A 23,796-nucleotide genomic window follows, 5' to 3' on the forward strand; every position below is an offset into this window, starting at 1 on the left:
ATTTAATGCAGATTTTCATTAGAGAAAAAAAAAATACTTTTTTTCTATCTGAAATTGAAACAGGGAATAAATTCAAAGTGTACAAAAAGTATATTTTAATGTTACTGAGGGTATAATCAGGGCCAATTGTGTGTGTGTGAGAGAGAGATACCACTAAAACTCGAAGCTCGAAAGTCGTTATAATGGACATTACCTTGCTAACATGCAGATTTTGCTTCTCTCCGTTAAAGCGTTGAATTAAGTGTTTTTCTCATTTTACCAAAGCAATGTAAACATCAACAACTTCCGTGATGTTAAAGTTCAAAAGCTAATTTTTCTCACTCTATCAAGTAATTTGTTGATTGTTTTGATGTGATTCCTTAGGCATTGAACAGTTGATAAATGGCATTTTCTTAAAATGTCGTTTATCTGTTTGTCTTTTATCTATTTATTATATTTCAAAAGTTTTTTTTGTATTATTTTCTTAAAGGGATTGAAAATTGACTCCGTCAACTAATGCCGTTGATTGTTCGATTCTGATTACTTGGTTTATAGGTAGCTAAAATAAATAAATAACATGACTAATTTAAGTGTATTAAAAACGTTGCTGTCGTTCTAACAAAGATCTAATTATCACTTTAACAAGTACTTAGTAGATAATGTGCAGAATATCTCGCCGTTTTTTACTGCCAAGTTCAGAAATAAAACAATTTTTGGAACTTTGACGGATCGTGCTACATGGATTACCCTAATCAACACATTATGTAGATAATTTGTTGAATAATTGATTTCGTCTCATTAGCGATACACACGCATATATATATATATATATATATATATATATATATATATATATATATATATATATATATATATATATATATATATATATATATATATATATATATATATATATATATATATATATATATATATATATATATATATATATATATATGTATATATAAATGAAACTTATTGTTTTTCTTAACTTTCTTTGTGTTTTCTTGTATTTATTTATGTATATATATATATATGTATATATACAGGGTTATTTATAATTCCATCCGGGTAGGAACTGGACTATCACATTGATGTATGCCGTGTGACCAAGGGTTCACACATAGAACACCTGTAATGCTGGTAAGTAAAACTTGAATAGTTTCGGAATAATTTCATATGTTTCTTTTTCTCATATTCGTCTTCTTTTTTTTACTATAACGTTTCGAGACCCAAGAGGGAATTATGAATTACCATATATATATATATATATATATTACTGACAAAATGTTTAACTGAAAAAGCAATGGAGCGAGGCCTCAAATTTGACGTTAGAGCTGAGCTCTTTGACTTTTAAATGATTAAGTTATGATGAGGTAGCGTTGAAATGGAAATGCAAATTACTTTAAAAAAGAACCCTTTAAACTGAATCCTAAGCGATAAAGGAGAATATCCTAATGAATGAGGTGATGATCCCCCTCTACCTATAAGTGACCCGGAGGATGTAGATGGTAATATCTGTGTAGCTGCAGCAACTTATTTGTCCTGACCCCTCCGGACGGTTGCCTAATAAACGAAGAAACCGAATCCCGAGTTTGCCCACTCTTCACAGAATCCTATCGATTAGGAAAGGAGGGTGGATTCAGTATGCCTGCCTCTGGTCTCCATGGTTACGTCTCCCCAGCTTCTCTTAACGCCCACGTCCTACAAAATCTTCCACAATGCCTTATTCCACCTGCTTCTATCTGAGATGCAACCAGACATGACCTCCCAGGTCGAGATCTGAGATCTCAGGTGGCTTGTTGAAATTATTCTTTTGTTCCATTAGCCCCCCTCTCCTGTTTGTTATTGACTGTTCGATTCGACAAGAGTTCGATTGGAAGCATCATCTTGTCCTCGCCAGTCCTGCTCGCCGCCGGATGCGCCAGGACGGAGTGACACCTTTCTTTTTGTGCCCCAGTGTCGATTGCTTGACTGCTACCGAGTGATCGAACACGTAACCTCATACACGCACCATCCCGTCTTTGATTAGAAAATACCCATTTCTTATGAACACTACTTTACGATTCAGTAAGTATATTTTGTGTTTACATGTTTGTTATACTCGCCAACTTCTATTGCGCTGAAGATGGCGATTGCTTGCAAAACTCGCTAACTAAAGAAAAGTACTCGATTTAGACATCTATAGAAACTGGGTTATATTACTGTCCAGAGGAAAATGTCAAGAGCAAAAAGTACTGCAATACAGATGCATGATGACTCAAACCAAAATATTTCTTATGGTAAAAAAAAACGAAGCGGTATATTTTAATAAGAGCATTGAAAGTCGAAATAATTATTAACTTGATATTGTTTCATTAGCTAATTTACTATTAATTAAAAAAATAATTAATAAATAGTTCAAACGAATAATTTAAATCAATATGCAATTTACTTTTTTTTAAAACAAGGATTCACCATTGATGTGTTCAACTTATGAAAAGAAATTTACAATAAAGTATTGCGTTAAAACTCTCAGTATGTCAGCTGCTTCCGAACAAATATTAAGAAGATGATGGATCATAAAAATAGTAAATGAAATTAAACTCGGCACAAAATAATGAACGAAATAAATAAAACGTTTGAATTTTTCGCCACTTACATTTAAGAATATAGAATCCAAAATTATAAATGAAATTAATTAATTAAAATTATTATCTTATAATGTATTTTGTATTTGCATCTAAAAATATTATTTTATTATATTTATCGTTTAAAATAATTTTTTGCTATTTTTTAAAACTCAAAATAAATTCATTTATATTCTTTTAATTTAAATTTATAAAAAAATATTATCTAAACATGAAATATTTCTCAGTCCATTTTTATGATAGAAATCTTAGATAAAAATCATTTTGAAAGCTTGTTTCTTTAAAATGTTTAGACTCACCTTAATCAGTCAAAGAATAAAATTTTTTACATTGAATATGGATAATATATAATGGATAATTTTTTTTAAATATGAAGTCAAAACAATAATATAAATTTGAAATTAAAATAAATACTTCAGGCAAAATTTTTGATGTTCCGAAACTGGAAAAATTTATTAAACATGCCTAAAATGATTAGATAAAAAGAAAATGATTAAAAAGTAAATAAAGGATCTTTAATCATCGATTTTTTGGACAAAACTGCATTGATGTTTTCTTGCTATGAACTATTTCCCCTTTAAATGAAGTAAGGAAAACAATTTATCCTTTTCTTCTTCTTATACGGGAAAATTACCAGCTTTAAGTTCATTGTACTTTACATTACGTTGTGATTTATGAAAATGCGTCAATATTGAGTTGAACAATTAATAGATTTACAATGAAAATAATTATTAAAATAAATAAATAAACAATAGTAATTTTTATATTCTTTTTTTAGGCTTGATTTTTAAAAATTCTTTAATCGAATAATTTATAACCATAATAATATTTGTTTGAAAACATTAACTAAATAACTTGTTATGCAGTGTAATGTGTTGGTGTAATTCATTATTATGTGATTTAATATACATAGTTCAAACGTTGATTTAAATATTGAAAAAATTCATAATTTTTGTAAAGAGGTGCAAAAATTATGATTAAATTATGAAGAGGTGAAAAATTATGAAATTTGTACAGTTTTGTAATCTAAGCGATAAGCATAAATATATGTAAAGATGATAGAAGTAATATATTATTATTGTATTTTTTAAAACTAAATAAAAAAATAAAAGTATTTTTGTAACTTAAAGTTCAATGGTGGATAAAAACAAAATTATATGTTTCGCTCACTCTTAAAAAAATAAATTTAAGTTTTAAACATATATAAAGCTTCTTGAAATTATAACCTATATCCTTTTTGACATTTTCATGTCAATTATGCCTTGAATTATTATTGAAAGTTAAAAGTGGTTAGGATTATTGATATTGTCTTTAGAACTTTTATTCTAAAATTATGGTAAACTAATCGGCAACAGTCTGTCCCTCTGATTAACCGTAAAGTTTATGGTAGAGAACATTTTTTACCTTTACGGTTTCGAAACCAAACAATTTACAGCTGGCATGGTTATAAAACCATGACTACAAAACTGTACTGTTTTTTAACCATTTACAACTAGCATGGTTTCAAAACCATAAAAAAATTTAACTGGATATAAATACGCTTTTCGTTAGGTAATCGGCATTGGAGAGTACGGGACACAAATTGGACTCTGGAAACTCTTCGTGTGTTGAAGGGAATGGATGAAGTATTGTGGTGTGAACGTAAGAACTCAGACCTCATTTCTGTCGGTTATGAGACTGATAGATTAGCCCTCTCAGCTATAATGTGTACACAGTTGCAACGAACTAAGTTCATTAGGTGGGCTTAGTTGGTGGTGCGATAGAATTCTAGTTGTTAAGTCGTATTAAGTGAAAGAAGTTAATAAATGGTTTTTCTCGCTGTTAACAGTTTAATTACCATAATATTTTTTTATTATTTAACTGATTTGTTTGTATACGGTAAAATAACAGTTAAATAAATTTTTATTTAACCATTTCCTATAAAAAAATTTCCAACAGTGTACTATTAAATATAGCTCATTATAAAGTATATATAAAGCTACAAATAATTGAAGTATGAAAAAAAAACGTTAAATGCAGTAATACGAAATTAATTTGTCACAACTACAATTCCCAATAGTTAATTTCACGAATCTGTCATTTTCAGAAGAAGTTAATGTGAGCTAACAATATTACTCTGATAGAAAAAGACGATAAAAAGAAAATAAAAATAAATTAATACATAAATAATTTAGGAATCGGCATTTTTCCAGAAGAGGAAAGAAAATTTGCATAATTCAATAATAGAATAATTATTAAAAAATAATTCACAACACTACGAAGAGTAAAACCTATATAAGTGTTCTGAGTGAAAACAAAAGTTCTATTAAATTTAATACGTAACTGTGTAAGTGCATTGAATTCTTTTACATCATAAAGGAAAATATATCGAAACTTGAACTATAAATAAATATTGGAATGATTTAAAAAGTCTTTCAAAAATATATCAAGAAAAAAAATGCATCTAAAACATTTTAAGGATCGGAAAGTGCTTGATAAAAATATGTTTATATAAACATTACAATATTAAGTAAAATTCATCAAAATACAAATTTAGTAATTTTGTTTTGTGTCGTAGTATTTTTAATCAAAATGCATTTATACTATTTTGAGATACTGAAAGAAATAGAAATGTTAAGATTATGGCAGTTATGGTCCATTAATCACAAGTTGAGTCTCAATTTATTTTAAATAAACATTTGTTTGGAGGTTTAAAGGTTTGAGGAGGCTTCTTAATGTTAGAGAAAACTTCTTATTTTTAATTTAGACATTCAAACAAACATTAAACAGGAAAAAGCAGTAAAATAAAATAGAATATATGTGTGTTTGTAAGACAGCTTTCTTCAGGGGACACACTGTCTACAAACACACAGGAGCCTTTCTGTTGTCAGTGGGAAAACCAAAACTGACAGTGCCCTGAGGCCCCATAATGAATAAATAAGAAAATCATTTATTATTTGGAGAAAAAAAGATTTTTAGAAAGCTCTCTGATTCATTTTTAGAAGATTTTGCTGAAAAAATTAATGAATTAATTCACACTGCAACTGAAACTAAAACTAATCAGAACCACCAAATTTTCGAAATTGATCACTTATCCCTAGAATTCAGTCTTAGACTATAGAAATAAATATTATACCACAATTATGTAACAAAATTTAAAAAAATTATTAATACACAAATATTTGATAAATAATTTTCGAAATTAGTATTTATATGGCAATTGTTCGAACACCGACTTTTGTAATAAAAAGTAACAAACGTTTTGTAATTTAGCAGTTAAAAATTTTCCGTAACAATTTATTAATGACTATTTGAGCAGATCTTCTTAATAATTAGACACTATGAAGGCAACTCCATCACAATTTATGAGTTACAAAATTAAAACTTTTATCATGTTTTTTTTTTAAAGTTATCGGGTGATTAATATGTTATATCGATTTTCGAATGGTTGTATAAACAATCTTCACGTTATAAAATTATATGCGTTATACCCACCCTTATTAACAAATACAATTTGAATAATAATTCAAAACTATATCAAATCTGAATGATGGTTAAGTACTGTCTTAGTTCCAGAATGCTAATAAAATAATTTCTTTCATTCTTCATTCCCCCGTTCTTTATCTTCTTTTTTTCATTTCAGCTCATGAGGAAAAATAATTGTTTTAAAAAAGAAACTGCTTGTTTTTAGTATATTTTAATTGAAATATTATGCCGAGCGTATTAAATATTGTTAGTTTTCCGAGTTGCATGGAACTCTGGTGGGATAGTGTTGTACTTTTGACCATAATTCTTTTTTTATTCAGAATGCAATAGTTTAAATAACTTAGGAATTTGGGGAGAAATGCATTATACTTTTTCCCTTCAATATTTTTTTATTTGAAAAAATATTCTCATGAATTAAAGGAAGAGGAAAAAAAGGTTTTTGGAGCAGGGAAAATTAGTATAACACGATGTGTGCCATGGATAATGTGATGATATATCTTGGATAATACCCATTTTGAGTTTTTAAATTCTAAACTTGATTGAAAATTAATATTTATGCAAATAAGACATATTTTTAATGAAAATTTCAAGTAGACCAAGCTATCTGAAATAAATCAAAGGTACAATTTATGCTATACAAAAAAATATTTTATTGGAATTCGATTATTAAAAATTTTTGAATTTACTAAGAACATAAAAATTTTATTTTACATGTTGCAAGGGCCACAATCTGTAGGAAAACATACGTGCGCTAGCAGGAGTTTAGAAGTATCTGTAGTACATACCAAAAAAACAATGCTGGCACTGGTCTAAAGTAAAATAAGCATAAATTTCTTTGAATTTGTTAGGCCTAACAAAGAGTAACTGTTAATGACCATATAATGAGAAAAAAAATCAAAGTTTTTAAAGAATGAAGGTTGCACAGAATAAAGCAATTCATGGTTATTTTTTCTCCGATTGCTAATATTTTTCCTTATACGTAAAGGATATTCTCTAATTGGAAACTTTTTATTTATGTACCAAAATCAACTTTTAAAGAACTATTAATTTATAAGTATATGACGTGCAAAGTTTGGTGATACATTTGAAGAATGCAAACTACAAGTGTTCAATATTTATTCCTTTGGTCACTCCTCGCACATCCCAATGGTTGGTAAGAAACTTCTCCTCGAGTCCATGTGTTTAATAGCATGCTTATATCGATGTCCATCACATTATCAGTGATGCATTGCTGCGTTGTAACTGTTATTGATGGCACATTAACTTGTGAAGGTCAAAGTTTATGTACACCTAATACCAACTTGTAAAAGATAAAGATTATGCATCCCCAATAGCAGCATCACAACAGGTGACTTACATCACTGTGGCGGATAGTGACAGAGGTGACTTACCTTTGAAAGTTGTATCGGTTGACCAAAGATGCATGCTATGAACATTTGTTGTATGTATTGGAAACTCACGGAGTGTATGCACCTATCTATGCATTACAATTTTTTTCGTGTCCTATACTTACGAATAAACTGTCTTTTAAAATTGGATGAATAATTCAATCTAATAAATAAATGATTGTTAAAAATAAGCGGAAAAAAATTTTTTTTTTGCCTTAAAAATACGCATTTAATTGGAATAAAATATTCAATCTTTAAAACATTTCTTAAAAACCAGTTACTTATATCTCAGTGTTATTGTTTCATTGAAGGAATAGAGTAAGAGAAAAATTTGACATTTTAAATTGAAAAGATATGATATTTATTTGACGCTTTGACAGTAGAGAAATTTTCTAGATAGTTCAAATGATATTATGAATGGCATTGGATTAATTTCGTCTTTTTTTTTCTCATGAAGAAAGATATTTATCAAGAGATTATACATGGTAATATTTTTTTATTTATTCCTTCGTGTTTGGTGACAGAGTAAGCAGATGAGTTATTAATTTTACAACCAGATTAATCTCTTCAATTATTTTCAACATGTTTTGGTGATAAGAAAATTAAAAAAAAATTGGCAATGAGTTTGTAAGAAATGGTTACAAATCATTTATTTACTTTTTGAATGATTTTCTTGAGAATGTTTCCTATGTTAAGGAAAGTGTAATATATTCCAATTTTTAAGAAAAACAAATTCTAACGCTTTTTTTTCTTCAACAAAGAAATGTTTTAACATTTATGACATTTTTTTTGTTTTAATTTTTTTCCTACCAACTCTAAATTTTTGCAAGAAATAATTTTGATGTGAATAAATTATTACTATTTTTTTTATATTTTGTATTTGAAAAAGCTTACATAGTTCTTGTAATGGGATTTTGAGTCAATTCGATTGCAATCTTCAAACGTTATCTTATACTGAACCATAAATTTTCCGAACTTAAAATTTTAATATTCACTCTTTAATTTTAAACTTTAAAAATCCCATCGTTTTATTACTAAATAGTATTTTTATGAATAATTTTAAGATCATGACAAAGGAACACACTAAAAAAAATTTTACTTTTTAATAATTAAACTGAAGTATAATAATTTAATAAAATAAAGCAAAATACTAACATTCTTAACAAACTAGTTTTCAAATATTACTTTGGCAGTAATAAGATAATAATTTATGCACCACTGTATCTTAAATTACATCTAAAAATAAATTTATTTTAACTTGTTTCAGTTTTAAAAGAAAATTGATATTCAGGCAAAAGACATGTTTCTTTTATTTACTTGTAATGTCTTCGTAACTTTAAATGAAATGAAACTTAGTACCATTAGATAGTTTATTTTTTTTCAAAATAAACATTTTTAATTTAATTTTTTCGAGCTGATATATATTTCTTGAAGAATTTTCATTTTAAACAATTTGTATCCTATTTCCAGTTTACGATTGCAGCGTGATCAATGAAACAAAATGTAAAATCTTAAAAACAAAATTGAAGTACTTTATTGAAAATTCAAATCTGAAAAAAAGAAAAAAGAATGAGGCTCTTATTTTAATTTTTTGAAGTCCCTTTTAGAGAACAAGTGAGGAATTGAGTCTGTTGTCGCTTCTTGAAATTATTTTTTGTGTGTATTTTTAGATTTTTAATCAGATGCGTATTTCTCAAGATATTTTACTGTTTCTGCTTCTCATGTATATTTTTAGATTTTTAAATCTATGCGTATTTTTTAATATATTTGACCATTTTCATTTTTCATGTATACTTTCAGATTTTAATCCGATGCATATGTGTCGAGATATTAGACTTCCTTTTTACATGTGTACTTGTAGATGTTTAATCAGATACGCATTTCCGAAAATATTTGTTCGTTTCCATACATTTCGGATATACTATGTAAAAAATAATGTGAACACAAATTTTGTGAGCACATTTTTTTAAACAGTTTCCATAGAATATTTGAGCACATTTTGAAAGATCATAATGCAGCTTTTAAAAATATTGCACTTGCATGCTTCTTGTATTAACTATATTTAAAAGACGAAGTTAAAAGTTTAAGTTTTTTCCCTTCCCTAATAGCAATTTCAAAATGTGTTATTTTTTCAAAGCTGATAATTATTTTTTTAGCATCTACATATATTGTGCAAGTATTATTTGAATATTTAACAAAAAATACCTAAAGTTTTTTTTCTTCGTATTTTTGAATAAGACCAATATTTATAGAATCGCTGTTTCATGTTTTCGAGATATTTTGATTGCCTTATTAGTGTAAGTTTTGTGTGTATACAAATAGTACTATTTAAGAGTTTCTTTCACTCTCTTTCAAAATAAGCTAGTAATTTTTATATGTAAAATTTTTCCAATGTGTTTCAGCAATAGAAATTTTTTTTTTTTCTTTCTCTTTTTTGAAATTAATGAAATCAAAGTTTGCGTTTCTTTGTCTACCCCCTTTCATGTTAAAAAAATAATTTTAAACTCAAAAATTTTCCTAATGGCTAAAAAAACTAATTTTCCTATTAGCTGTACAGGTCTAGACCTGAAAGAAAGAATTATAAATATCATAGTTTAAGTTTATTTGCTTACTTGCATATTTGCTTGCTTGCTTATTTGACTGCTTATTAGCTAAATTTATTAATTTTGTTCTGTTATAAACATTTAATGTAAGAATTTTTTCTGCTATAATGTGTATCTTACTATCAGGTTAAAAACTTTCAAAATTATCCTAAAATCAAATTCTGTTTTGATTTTATCAAAAACTAATTAGAAAATATAATTTAATTTTTATCAATAATTTATTTTGAAATCTTGATTGTTTAGAATACATCTTAATAAAAGCTTTTTTTCATCAATAAAGGCTATTTTAAAATCATTATTTCGATTGTGCATTTTTTTTATCGAAGGCGAACTATGTATATTCTTTACGTGGTTTTTTTTATAAAATTTAATTTATATATTTAAATTTTACACCCAAAATCAAATCGTATCTATGTTTCTATTAATAAAACGTACCTCTAATAGGTAAAAAAATTACGTTTTTAATTTAATTTAAATCTATATGTTTTGGAAATTTCTTTCAACAATTTGGAAAAAAGTTTCTTACCGGTTTTATGAATTTGGAAGGATTTCCTAGTTACATATAAAAAGTGCAAGCCGTATATAAAAAAAAAGCATAAAAATATAATAAAAATTTTCAGTAAGTATATACCAGAATTTTGCATCAATATAATTAACTTTTAATTATGTAACTTTTTTTGCTTAAAGCAAGCTATATGCAAAGAGAAAAAAAATTCTTAAAAAGTTACCATACGTGTATGGTACAAGCTGGTTTTCAAAATAGTTTTTATCATCATATATTTAGTGAAAGTTCTAAACTGAAAAGTAAATTTAATTGAATAAATTATCTTCTCGCTTCGAGGCAAAAGGATATATCCAGCGTAAGGTTTTATATGGTATATATATATAAGGTTTTATATCCAGCTTTAGCCTAAGACTTAAATAATTTTTTTGCCATGTTCAAAAGCATCCCAATAAAATTATTACAATGTTCTTCAGAATTATCAATCATTTAACCACTTTTTTAGTAATTTTAGCCAAACAGAATTTTTACTTTTACCAAATAGAGTAGTAAAAGACCTATGCTCTATTTACACTTCTAACGGTTTATTTTAAATGGTGGTTTACTTAAATGATTTATAGGCATTTTTTGACGATTAATTATTTATTTTCTTAATATATTTCTCACTTATAACAGAAGGAAAATAGGTCTAATTGATGAAATGATGTCTGCTTTTTAAATTTTTAACGGAGATAGGGGAATTAATTTATTTATTCACATACATATAAGGTTTTGTTTTTTTTTAAATACAAAGAAGGGCTTAGAAATTTTTTTCAATTTGAAAAACAGATAGCACAAGTTAGAGAAAGATAGAAAGAATGCACATCCAGTGTTATAGCGGGATTCAATCCCACTACATAATAGCTACATAGTGGTTAGCGAAAAAGTGATACCACACGGTGGGGATTTATTGCAAGTAAAAAAAGGAATTGGATCCTTGCTGCCGAGAGTATTGTCCTTACACTAAACGTTTTAAAGCGTATATATAGCTGGTTCAATCTATTTGTGCCGTCTTTTTCATTTTTGTGCCATTTAATTTTTAAATTTAACAACAGAAAAGCCATTCTCTGCATTAAACACACTAAAGCCTGCATATGTAATTAAATTAAATTTGTTTATTTGTTGTTTTGTGGAATTCGAAATCACTACCTCCATTTTACTAGTGTTTGGCTGAATGGCGAGATTGTTCGGTCAGGGAGGCCCACGTAAAATAAGTAACTAAGGAAAAACATTATTATCCCAAATATTTATTTATATTTGTTGTTAAACAGATACACGCAGGTTTCTGTACTCATTACAAAGTTATATTGAAAGTCCTTGTCAAATTAAAGAAACGATATCGCAAAAAAAGGAGGATATTACAGAGCTGCCTCCATTGTAACATACTGGTAACGGGTTCGAATCCAATTGTATTTCTAGAAATACATTTGTCATGTACTTCTCCGTCTTGTGCTATTTGTTCCTCAATTTGACAAATGCTTATTGTTTGAAATTCGTACGGAGCATAACTTGCATAAGTATGCGTAGCAACAAATAAATAAATATTAAATAGATGCATCCGGAATTGTGGTGGAATCCGAACCCACTACCTCCACGTTTCAATCTCAAGTTGTAAGAATAACCATATGCGTAGCATTCAAGTCACAGATTTAGTTCGGCCTTGTTTAGGCATTTGTATGTCTGCAAATATGAACTGTAATATGAATATGAAATTGCACTTTAAGTTGTGATTCAAAGTAATAATAAAAAAAGACTAGGAATGACCTCGTAAAAATATTTAAATATTTCAATTTTTATAAATGGAAAACTGAATATTTTAAAATTTTTCTCTTAGACATTTTTGGTTTAGAAAGTGTTACAAAAATTATAACCCTCCATCAAACAAAAATTAAAACAGAATTTCGAAGAAATTCTTTGAAAGTAATTTTTTTTAGAAAGAAAATGAAAGAAAGCTCGTGTCGGTCACTGCAGTTAAAGGAATAAAAATATCATGATTTCAAGTTTCATCATTAGGTACGAAAGAGAAGTTTTGTATTTCACTTAAATATTTTAAAAGAGTTCTTCAGAAAAACAGTTGTAAGATAATTGTTAAGCTCCAGCAAATACAAAAACCCTATTTAATTTCATTTAGAATTTCTTCGCACAATTGCACCAGAATTTTGAAGCTATATATCGATATATTTTTTTAAAAAAGGAAATGAAAGTTTTTTTTGGAGTGATAACAATTATAAAAATCATGATTCTAGTTTTCAACTTTGAGTCAGAAAAGTTTAATTTTTTGTCTTAGAGTCATTAAATATTAAAAAAAGTTTCTTGTAAAATAGTCTTGTTAGTTAAAATTTGAAAAGGCTTTGGCAGAATCTTACAATTAATAAAAATAGATTTGTCGAAACAATAAGAAATGTTATAAATGGTCTACTCTTAATAAAGTAAAAAATGAAAATGAAATTCCAAATTATATACAGCATATACTGTCAATTTGCATTATTTTATTTTTTAATTCTTTAAATAAAAGGTCTTAAAATTATTCATCTGAAGAGATCACTTTAGATGGGTGTTTTGTATTAAACTACCATTTTAAAAGTGCTTTTCAAATTAATCTAACTTCATTTGGTCAATATGCATATTCATTAGAAGAATTAAAAAAGTTATGAAAAAAGTTAATTATCTATACAAATTGTCTATAAAAAAATTAGTGACTTTCAATTCTTGAACGGAATAATTTACATTTATCAATTTGATAGTTATTAAAAAGCAAAATGAGATGTTTTTTGTTTGTATGAAACTCTTGATGTTCAATAATTTCAACAATTAAAAGGTTGAGATTATCTTATATTTATAAATGTAATTGTTGAAGGTCGTTGACCCTTGGTAAATTTGAAGAATACTTCACAAAATGTACTGCATCAAAATAGTGACTCAAATATCTGCAATTAGTTTTCGTCCTAATTCCTCTTCTTTCTTTAAAATGGCTCCATTAAATATCATTTTGGCATAAATTATTTTTACGAGCTTATACAGTGGTTTATATAAATCTCATCTCAAATTGCTGAAGATAAGATTTTCTAACATTTATGCAACATTTAAGCCTTAAGTGATCCCTCTTTACATCCTCTGATACCAAATTCAACATGCTGAGTCCGTAATTATATCTATTCCTCTATTTAATAGAAGTTCAGATTACGAGCTTTGCCCAATTAAAACTTATTTCAATTTCATCATGACATTGCATTCTAGTTCCGTTTGGTGACTAATTGGGTAGGAAATTTTAAATTGTGGACTAAACAATGTATTTCGAAATGATTACGTTGAAGTGAAAATTAGTTAAATTTAGATTAAACAAATTATTTAGGTGCAAGCCCTAAGTTTTATTTAAATGTCTCTGTGTTTAATTGATAAGTACGAATAGTACTGTTACTCTAGATAGTAAATAAGGCGTTTATTTAATGTATTATTTCAGTATCTAATTTATGTTAATTTATATACAATTTATGTTAATTTATATACAATTTAAATTATTTGCGTTTAATAAAATCGAATTACTGCTATTCGTGGTTAATTAGGGCACTTTTCAATTTATTATCATATATGTTCTTTAAAGTATATATAATTTAAATGTTATATAATTGTTTTAAAACAAGGTCTATAGTAGCACGCCATGTTTATATGAAAGAAAAGATTTTTAAAACATGCATGTTAAAAACAAGGATCGCAATGTAAGGTTTCTTAAGCCAATCATAAGAATTTAATATTTGGCCCATGTTCATTAGTTAGACGCTAAAATAAATATACCATTTATGTGTACCATATTCCATTACCAAAGAGCCATTTTATAAAATAATGTACATTTCATAATATATAAATATATATATATAGATAAACAACTTGTTTTCAGTTATGTATTTTATCGATATTAATAATATGTATTAAAAGTAGTTCTTCAAATTGTTAATAAATTCGGTGTTTTCTAGAATAGGAAATTTATTCAGTAAAGTAAGATAAATTTTTAAAAAAAACCAACCGTAATGTTTTTAGCTTCATAAACAAAGTAATCTTCCTTTAACAAATCATGTAAACTGAGACAGGGAATAACGAAATCGATAATTTTTTTAAAGCATTGCAATAAAGTTTTTAAAGGATCCCTTACTCAAGTAACCCCTGGAAACCACACTTCTAATTTGCTCCTGAGGGTAACAAAATTTAGTTTTTTAGAAAAAGTTTGTTTGCTTTGGTGTCATGCACAGAAGATAATAATGGAAATAAAATATAGGAAAAAAATCGAATGAAGAATCAATGGAATAAATTAAACATAATATGACCATTTGAGATTATGTTTGCAATAAATGTAACTTCAAAATTTAGAGTTTGGTGATTAGTTATGAAATGTAAAATTTTAAGAGCAGAATTATATATTATTATTATTATTATATTAGCAGAATTTAATATATTAGCAGAATTAACTGTTAATATATTAGCAGAAGTTTTTGAAGTTATCTTTAAAGCGCACTAAGTATTCAAAGATGTGATCCAAAATTTCATAAAAACAAGGAACTCAGAAAAATAAGCAATAGAATTCGAAATATTTTTGATAAAGACAGCATCCGAAATTTACCAATCAAAAGTAATCCAAGTTGTCCCAATGGCTTAAGTTGCCTTAGACAAAGATACTTCAAACTTAATCTTAGTAATTTTTTTTAATACTTTTTATTCAATAATAAATTTTATAGACTCTTTCAAAACTACTATACGAATTTTCAAAATTCTAACTAATTAGTAACCGATTGAAATTTTTTTAGTACACTGTAAGAACTGGTGTAATATCAAGCAAATTTCTGATGTTGAAAAATTCAAAAAATTATGCATCGGTATACTTTGTTTCCCGTTAACATAAAACCGAACTTCACACGCAATTTAAAGGCTTTGATAATAAATGTAAAAATTTTAGGCTGAAAAAGCATACACCAGTTTTATTCGCATTCACATCATACTTTTCTGTACCAAAAACTCCAATGTTGGCAAGCATTACATATTGTCAGTAAACTGTTTACAACCCAGACGAGTTGCACTGAGTTTGTTGTTGTCTTCTACGCCACTTTACAATGTCCTTTGAGCCAAAACTTCTCCGTTAAAATATATGTCTGCACGTTTTTAGTTGCGTAATAAGGATAATTATATTTCAATTTTTAAAAATCTTTAAAATGTGTTTTATGATTTTATTATGAATAATTTCTATATGCTTCAGTTTTACTAAGCCTAAATTCGGATTTGTTTTAATATTTTTTTCTGTGCTACGCGAGTATTTGATTAAAACTAAATTTAAGAATTAATGTATATATGCATACTAAATTAATGATTCTTACTTTATGTTGTATCGTAACTTTACTGACTCTTATATGTAACTTATCGAACTGTAATTATAGATATTAGTGCTCATGAATACGAAAAACGGTGGCGGCTTCTTTTATACTATATAGTGTAAAAGAAAATTCACCAATGACCAAGAGTTGTCACTAAACTTTAGTATAAAGTAGTTGCTACCATTTTTGGTGCGAAGATACACTAAATATTTTTACTTTGTAAGAGGCCAAGAGGTGTTGAAATAATCCAGTTTTTGTAATTTTTTTATTGTTAATAACGAATAGATTTTTTTTTCAAACGTGAGTGTGGTAGTTTTTTTTTAAAAATTCAAATAACAAATTTGAGTCATGTCGAAATGCCAGGCAATTGTCCATGTACGAGCATATCGCTGAAACAACAATAATAGGCTATAATGTTAGAGGGTCTGGTGACCCAACTAATCGCGCTTGGGTCACTATGCTATCCAAAATAGATTGCATGAGCTGTTCAAGATGTTGGTGAGCGATGGCGAGAAGGGGGTGGTTGACCACTTCTTTGCACATATTCAATAAAAACATAATAAAATGAAATGATGAAGTCTCCTTAGCACTAGATGATTTTTCGAATTTTATGTAAAAATAAATCTATTAATCTATTATTATCGGGGTAAAAGAATCTATTTAAGTTTTCAAAACATATATTTTCCGTTTTTATTTTTGGTTCAAATTTAATTTTTGAGAACTTTCCGAAGTTTTAAAATTATCTGCTACTTGGATTACGATATAAATTTAATCAGTGTTCTAAGCAACTCGTGCTTACTTGTTTTCTTTTCCCTGGCAAGTTACTATTTGAGAACGTATAGCGTGCAAACAAAAGAGAAAATAAAATAAAACAAAATTAATAAATAAATACATAATAATAAAAGAAAAATATCCTAAATAACTTTTCATTTAATGATCGGATATTAACGTTCTAGAACGCAATTTTAATAGTTTCGAGCTGGGGATCTCAAATATGTTAATTAATTAGTGCAAACGATAATTTATGTTAGGAAATCAGACAAAAAAACGTACTTTCTCTGAATAAAAGTACCTTTTCTTCTACGTATTCGGATTTCTGACCCTCAAAATGTAGGGGGTAGCCGCAACCTGTGAAATATGATCCCAATAGTTTGGTCAGGAGAGCTGTCCATAGTGTGGACCTCTTAATTAAATTTCTTTTATTGTTGCATATTTTACCATATTTCGAGAACTTTTTAAAGGGATTAAAAAGATTTTCACTCAATTATGAAATACGTTTATCCAAAGATAACTTCTTGCAAAATATAACTATTGCCACGTTTTTTAATTTGTAATACTTTTATTCAATAATAGTTAAAAAATTTGACTAGTAAGGTATAAAATTTTTTACATATTTTTAAAGATTACATGCCAAAATACTAAGTTAGAGGAAATTCGGCTAAATAGTCCTGAGAAATCAAATTTTAAATATACAGCATTTTTAAAATTCGTTTTCTCAGTGTCTATTTGACTGATTTCGCTCTAATTTTGTATTTTTCCATGCAAAATTGCAGTTTTTAAAATGGTGAATAAAATTTTATATCTTACAAATTAAATTTTTTTCGATTGTTATTAAATAAAATAGTAAAAAATAATAAATTTTTACTGAAAGATATTTTTTGCATGGAATTATCTTCGAATAAACGAATTTTATAATTGTATGGGAAAACTTTCAATTCCCAGATTGCAGCAAACCCCTACATTTTGGGGATCAGAAATCTGAATGGGTCGAAAAAAGATAGGTTCATTCAGCAAAAATACGTTATTGTTCTAATTTCGTAACTAAAAAATTTGCACTAATTAATTTATATACTTGAGAACACTCCCTCAAAGCATTAAGATTGTGTCCTAGAACGTGAAGATCCTATCATTGAATCAAATATTATAAGGGCTACTTTCTTTTCTGCGTATTGTGCAATTGGTTATTTTTCTTTGAAAAAGATTATTCATTAGGTTTTATCTTGAGATCTCATACTTCTTAGGAAATGCTGATAGGATTTATTTTTACTGTTTATATACCTGTAAACGCAGAATAAGGAAATTGGTTTCTTACATTATCAAGTGAAACTCTTTTCCGTTATAATAAATCTTATTAAAATTGCCTAAAAACTTTTATTGATTCTCGTGACAAAAATCAGTTTCTGGTAAAGGCATCCTTAGTCTTTAAAATAATTTAAAAACTAAAACGGAGTCAATTAAATTTTTAAAAAAAATTGGATTTTTACTATTACTTAAAAACTATTGAATCTTGAAACTCTGGATTATTTTTATGTCACTGATCTTATTATAAATGGCAAAAAATATTAAATGTTCGATGGAAATATCAATTTGAATAATCAATGAATAATTAAAAATTCAATGCACGAAATATTTGTTTGTTCATTTAATAATACACTTACAGTAACTTTAAGCAAATTCGATTTTCCTGCATTATAATTTAAATAGTAAAGATAACAGTAAGATATAATTCTAATAATTTCTGTACAATAGCCTGTATTCTGCACAATAAAAATAATTATTGTATTGATCGTTATTACTAGAGATAAAATATAATATTCATTGGAGAATAACTTGTTATATTACTAAATAAGAATATTACATCCAAAACCTGAAACTAAATATCATTTGTTCGATAAGCTACAAATAAATGATGTTCTACAGAATTTAAATGCTTTGATCTGATAGTATAAAGCATTCAAATCAATGTACAAAAATTAGTCAATTAAATGTAAGTCAATTAGTCAATTAAATGTAAGTCAATTAGTCAATTAAATGTAAGTCAATTAGTCAATTAAATGTAAGTCAATTAGTCAATTTAAATAAATTAAATTTAACAAAATTTTAGATTTTCATTATTACTTATTAACAATTGAATCTTGAAACTTTGAATTATTTTTACGTTATCGATCTCATTATAAATGGAAAAAAATTAACTGTTACATGGAAATGTCAATTTAAATTGTCTATTCTAGCCTATAACTGATTGAATATTATATGTCCAAAATATTTTTGTGTTAATTTAATGATACACTTACAACAGCTTGAAGCAATTTTGACTTTCTTACATTACAATTTAAATAGCAAAGATAGCAGATAATTCTAATCATTTGTGTACAGTAGCTTGTATTCTATACAATTAAAATAATTATGGTATTGATCGTTATTACTAGAGATAAAATATAATATTCGTTAGGAGAATAACTTATTTGTTTTATAACTAAATAGCAATATTACATCCAAAATCTGAAACTGAATATCATTTGTTTGATAAGCTGTAAATAAACAATGTTCTACAGAATTTAAATACTTTAATCTGATAGTAGAAAGTATTAAAATCAATGTTCAAAATAGAGAGTAAAAAAATCTTTAAAACTGTAACAGGTACAACAAAAACAGGAGTTTGTTGATAAAAGAGGTTGTTTGATAAAAGTATTAATTGAAAAAAAAATGCAATAAATTCCTTTACTTCTTAGGAAAATGACTCTTTTTCAATTAAAATTATAGTATCTCCAGTTATTAATTTTCAAACATAAAAGCAAAATATATCTGGAATGTTTAATCGAAAAAAAGTATTAGTTCAACTTAAAAAAGTGAAGATTATTAAGAAATTAAAGTTTCTTATTGACTAAATTATAAAAAAAGTCAGCTGGAATGTCTCATGTATGAACTTAACAGAAATAAATATAACTATGAAAACAAAACAACAATCATGTCCATAATTAAGAGAAAAATTATCTCTTCATGAAAAGTCTGTGCAAAAGAAAAAAAATTGTCCCGAGTGAAATAAGTCCTCTGAAATTGTATGCTAGTAGAAACATAAATATTGTGATGATTCATAATTTTCCTAAGGTATGAAATACTAGATGCGATATTAAGTCAGACGAGAAAATCTTTACACCAGAGAATAAAAATAATAAAAATACGGAAAATAAAAGATATAGTCTTTTCATCAGCTCACACTATTATACCTGAGAAAATTGCCAGATTACAAAATAAGAAAACAGAAGCGCAAATTGAGGTAAAAGTTTATATAGAGGAATTTTGTTTTATAGTGCGTTCTTACTGCAGTGCTTAAGTGAGTTTGATTTGTTAGTTACCAAGGATGGGCCCGAAAATGGATGTGTGCAAGGTAATATTATACTGGATAATTTAAAGAAGTTGACAATTAATAATTTTAGAAAATTAATAATTTACTTTTATTTAAATTGTATTGATATATTTTTGCAAACATGTCTGCGAAAACATTTTCAAATCATTCTTGAAAAACTTCCCGTCCATGTAAGTTGATCTGATTTCGCTACTCGCTTTATAGTCCATTTTTACACTGTTTTTTCTTTTTCTTTTATTTTATTTTCTGTTTTTACATGTTATTTTTACTTATTTTTACTTTTTGTGTTCTATTTTATTTGTTGTAATTTTCATAAAAATTTTTTTGAGTGCTCCTCACACTATTGTATTAATATATTTTGCTTTGGCTTTATTGATACAATGTCAGAAAGCACTCTGTTTTGCGGATATAATCGTGTGGGCTGATGAGAAGATTATATCTTTTTTCCGGCTTTTTTTCGGTTTTTTAAATAAAATTTCTTCCCTTTTTTTCTTCTTTTTTTTATTTTTAAAAACTGTTTGTTATTTTTTACTTATTATTCCCCCCCTTTTTTTTCATATGTCTATTGTTTTATTCTTCATTTTGAACTTATCTAATGAGTTCTGTTTACTTGCAGCTTAAACGCAATAAGCAATAAATGAAACTTATTGTTTTTCTTAACTTTCTTCGTGTTTTCTTGTATATATATATATATATATATATATATATATATATATATATATATATATATATATATATATATATATATATATATATATATATATATATATATATAATATAGGGGTTTGTTTGTCATTGGTTTTCTTTGTTCTTTGCACCCCAGTTTTGATCCGAATTCTAGATAACATTATTTCATTAGGACACACTGCACGTGTATATCTTAAAGATATCTTATAATCCAATAGAGGGAAGAAAAATATGAACTGACTAAAAGAATCTATTGATTGAAAATCATACATCATCAACAGTAGAGTAAAGAAACACAGCCTTTATACACATCTTTTTGCATTTTTTAAAAAGGAATTCAAATTAAAAATTTAGATAGTCACTAATCACAAGAAAATATAAAAAGATTAAAAGATTTTATAGTGGTTTGTCCAAAATTACTGGAAAGTTTTCTTATCAAAATGTTACATTTTTTAGAGAAAAAAAATGCAATGAATTATGCTAAATGGTTAAATGTTCTTTAATGGCAGCTCCCTCTGCACGTGAGAATAACATGTATGTCTGTACGTTAAGGAGAGATTAGTTATGTGTGTGAAATATCTATCAGGTGGGAGGCGGTGTCTGTCAGATCTCTCCATTTCTTAATAAGTATAAATTCAATCCATCGCATTATTGTGAAGAATTCTATTTTCTTAATGTATCAACCTAAAAAATCGTGAACAAACTGTTTAATTCTGAGCAATTTGACACCAATTTCACAAGAGAATAATCAAAAAACTTTCTAAGTTGCAGCAAAAATATTGAAAAACTGTGAACTAAAAAAAAGGCCCTTTTTCTAAATTGGACTCGTCTGCGAACTCAATTATTTTGTTAATAATAAATCAAATTTTTTCGCATTACGTGCAAGATTTCACGACGTTTAATGAACCTAATAATTTGAAATTTATTATTTTTTTAAAGTAGCATGCTGCTTAAATTCATACAGGCGCTTGAATATTGTTAAATGTTTTTATATTGTTATCAAAATAAATTTTTTAATCGGAAAACACAAAAAATAAGTTTTTTTTTTAAATTTAAGAAATATTTTTGTTTTAAAATTTAAATTCTTTTGAGCTAGTATGGTATTAAGAAGAACTTAACTGCCTATTAAAAGGTGTTTCAAGTCATTAATATTATTTTCAAGGTTTTAATCGTGTACGCAAAACGTGTTAGTATCAAATTTAACATTGAAAGAAATTTAAAATCTAAGAATTCTTAGTATTGTTTCAAAAAAAGTATTTGCATTCAATTTATACCAGTGCTTAAGTTTAAACTCTGAAAAAATCCAAAATTTTAAGTTAAATTTTAGATAATTAATAGGAAGCCGAAAAAATTCGCACTTTGATACTTTCTTGATTAAATCAAAATCATCTAGAGCCCTTAAGAAAAGAATTGAAAAAATTTATTAGTGACTTTTCCTAGGTGAGCGTTTGTGCACTTAGGAATTTGTATTGTAAGTTGTATTAGTAAATTGTTTCGGAAAAAGTTTAAGAAAGTGTAATTGTATACATGTGCCCTATGATATATTTGGAAGACTTTCAACACTTTATAGTTTATGCAAGGAATTTCAGTTGAAATGCTTGAACAGATTTTTTAATTTAAAAAAATTTCGTTTCTCTAGAATTTGATTTTCAGCAAAATTATTTATTATTAGAGGAAAAAATCCAAGTTATCAAGAGAAGGCAAGAAAATGTTTTTTTTTCTTCAATTTTTTTGTAACATTGATTAAATACGAAGGAATTTCTTTTTCTTCAAGATAATTTTTGTTTAATGATAAAATTATTTTGTTGCGAAATATATGCACATGATACGTAATTGAACAATGCAAACTAACTAAACAGATTGAAGTAATTCAGTTACAAAACAGTGATTTGAAATCCAATATAACAAATCAGCAATCTCGTTTTGTAAAGGAAAATAAAACTGACTCCTTTATTTCGTAGACATTATTTTCAAACTTATTCAAAACTATACACCATAAAACGCGATATACTTTCCGTACGCTCTTTCTAGTATCACCTCTTTCCAGTAAACAATGCTCATCGGAGTAAAAATATCCATCGAAAAGTCTGAGTTGAAGCGATTCTAGGTAGCAGGTCACGACTTTGAGGAAAATCATGCAGCATCTTTCAAAATTCTTCAAGCTTAGACTTTCAAATCATGACGATGAAATTTTTGTTCTTTTCTCTCTGCATAGAGCTGCATTTTCAAGAGATACGCAGTAAATGCCGAATGGATAGGGCTTAGAAAGATTATATTGACTTGGCTTTCGCAAATTGCAGTGCTAGTAAGGTATGAAGTAGGTCAACACGTGACCGTTATATATAAATAAATGTTGCCACTACAATAAAGAAACAAATATAGGAAATTTTTAGAACCATTATAAAACCATATAAACTTTAAAGTGATATAAAAATTCACAATCTTAAAATAATGTAATAGCATTATAATAGAAAAAATATAAATACATAATCAAAACTTTTTTGAATATGTTTTTTTTTTAAAAAAAATAATATTAAACCCCAAAAACTTATTAAGACTTCAATACTTTGAGTTTCGGCTCTATGATTATTGCATTATACCATAATTTAATCTAAAAGATATTTACGTTTACTTAAGACTCGATTAATTATTTATATTTGCACAAAGAAGAATTTGCTAAAATGGCGTATATATTTTTTTATTGGATTTACTATGATACAATTTAGTAAAACATTGATTTTGTGTTATATTCTTATTGAAAGCAAAATCAGATAAATAAAAGTATGAAAATAGCAACATTGCGATTGTATTAATAAATTATTAATTTTTATTTACAAAATTGCATTTTAATTTTAATAATTAAGAAATGTAATCAACTTTTATACAATTGATTAAATTTTTGCCATAATTTACAAAAATTGATTCATATTTCATTCTCTTTCGAAATTTAACTAGATTTTAGAATTTATTTGAAATCTTTCATGATAGGGATGTTTCAC

General features: G+C 26.7%; 1 protein-coding gene across 6 annotated transcripts in view; it reads left to right on the forward strand.

Moving 5' to 3' along the window:
- Positions 1 to 1,580: 1,580 nt before the first annotated feature.
- sif (guanine nucleotide exchange factor still life) overlaps positions 1,581 to 23,796 on the forward strand; it is a 156,705-nt gene continuing 134,489 nt past the window's right edge. For 2 of the 6 annotated variants that reach the window (XM_016074968.4, XM_071180817.2), the window contains exon 1: positions 1,646 to 2,049. The gene's annotated coding sequence lies outside the window, so the exon portion shown is untranslated. Of the gene's footprint in view, positions 2,050 to 23,796 lie in introns of all 6 variants that reach the window. The other 4 variants (XM_071180822.2, XM_071180820.2, XM_016074983.4 and 1 more) reach the window with 4 other exon arrangements.

The sequence above is a fragment of the Parasteatoda tepidariorum genome, chromosome 8 (assembly GCF_982258835.1).
Source record: "Parasteatoda tepidariorum strain Cologne lab strain chromosome 8, Ptep-v5.0, whole genome shotgun sequence".
NCBI classification, from domain to species: Eukaryota; Metazoa; Arthropoda; class Arachnida; order Araneae; family Theridiidae; genus Parasteatoda; species Parasteatoda tepidariorum.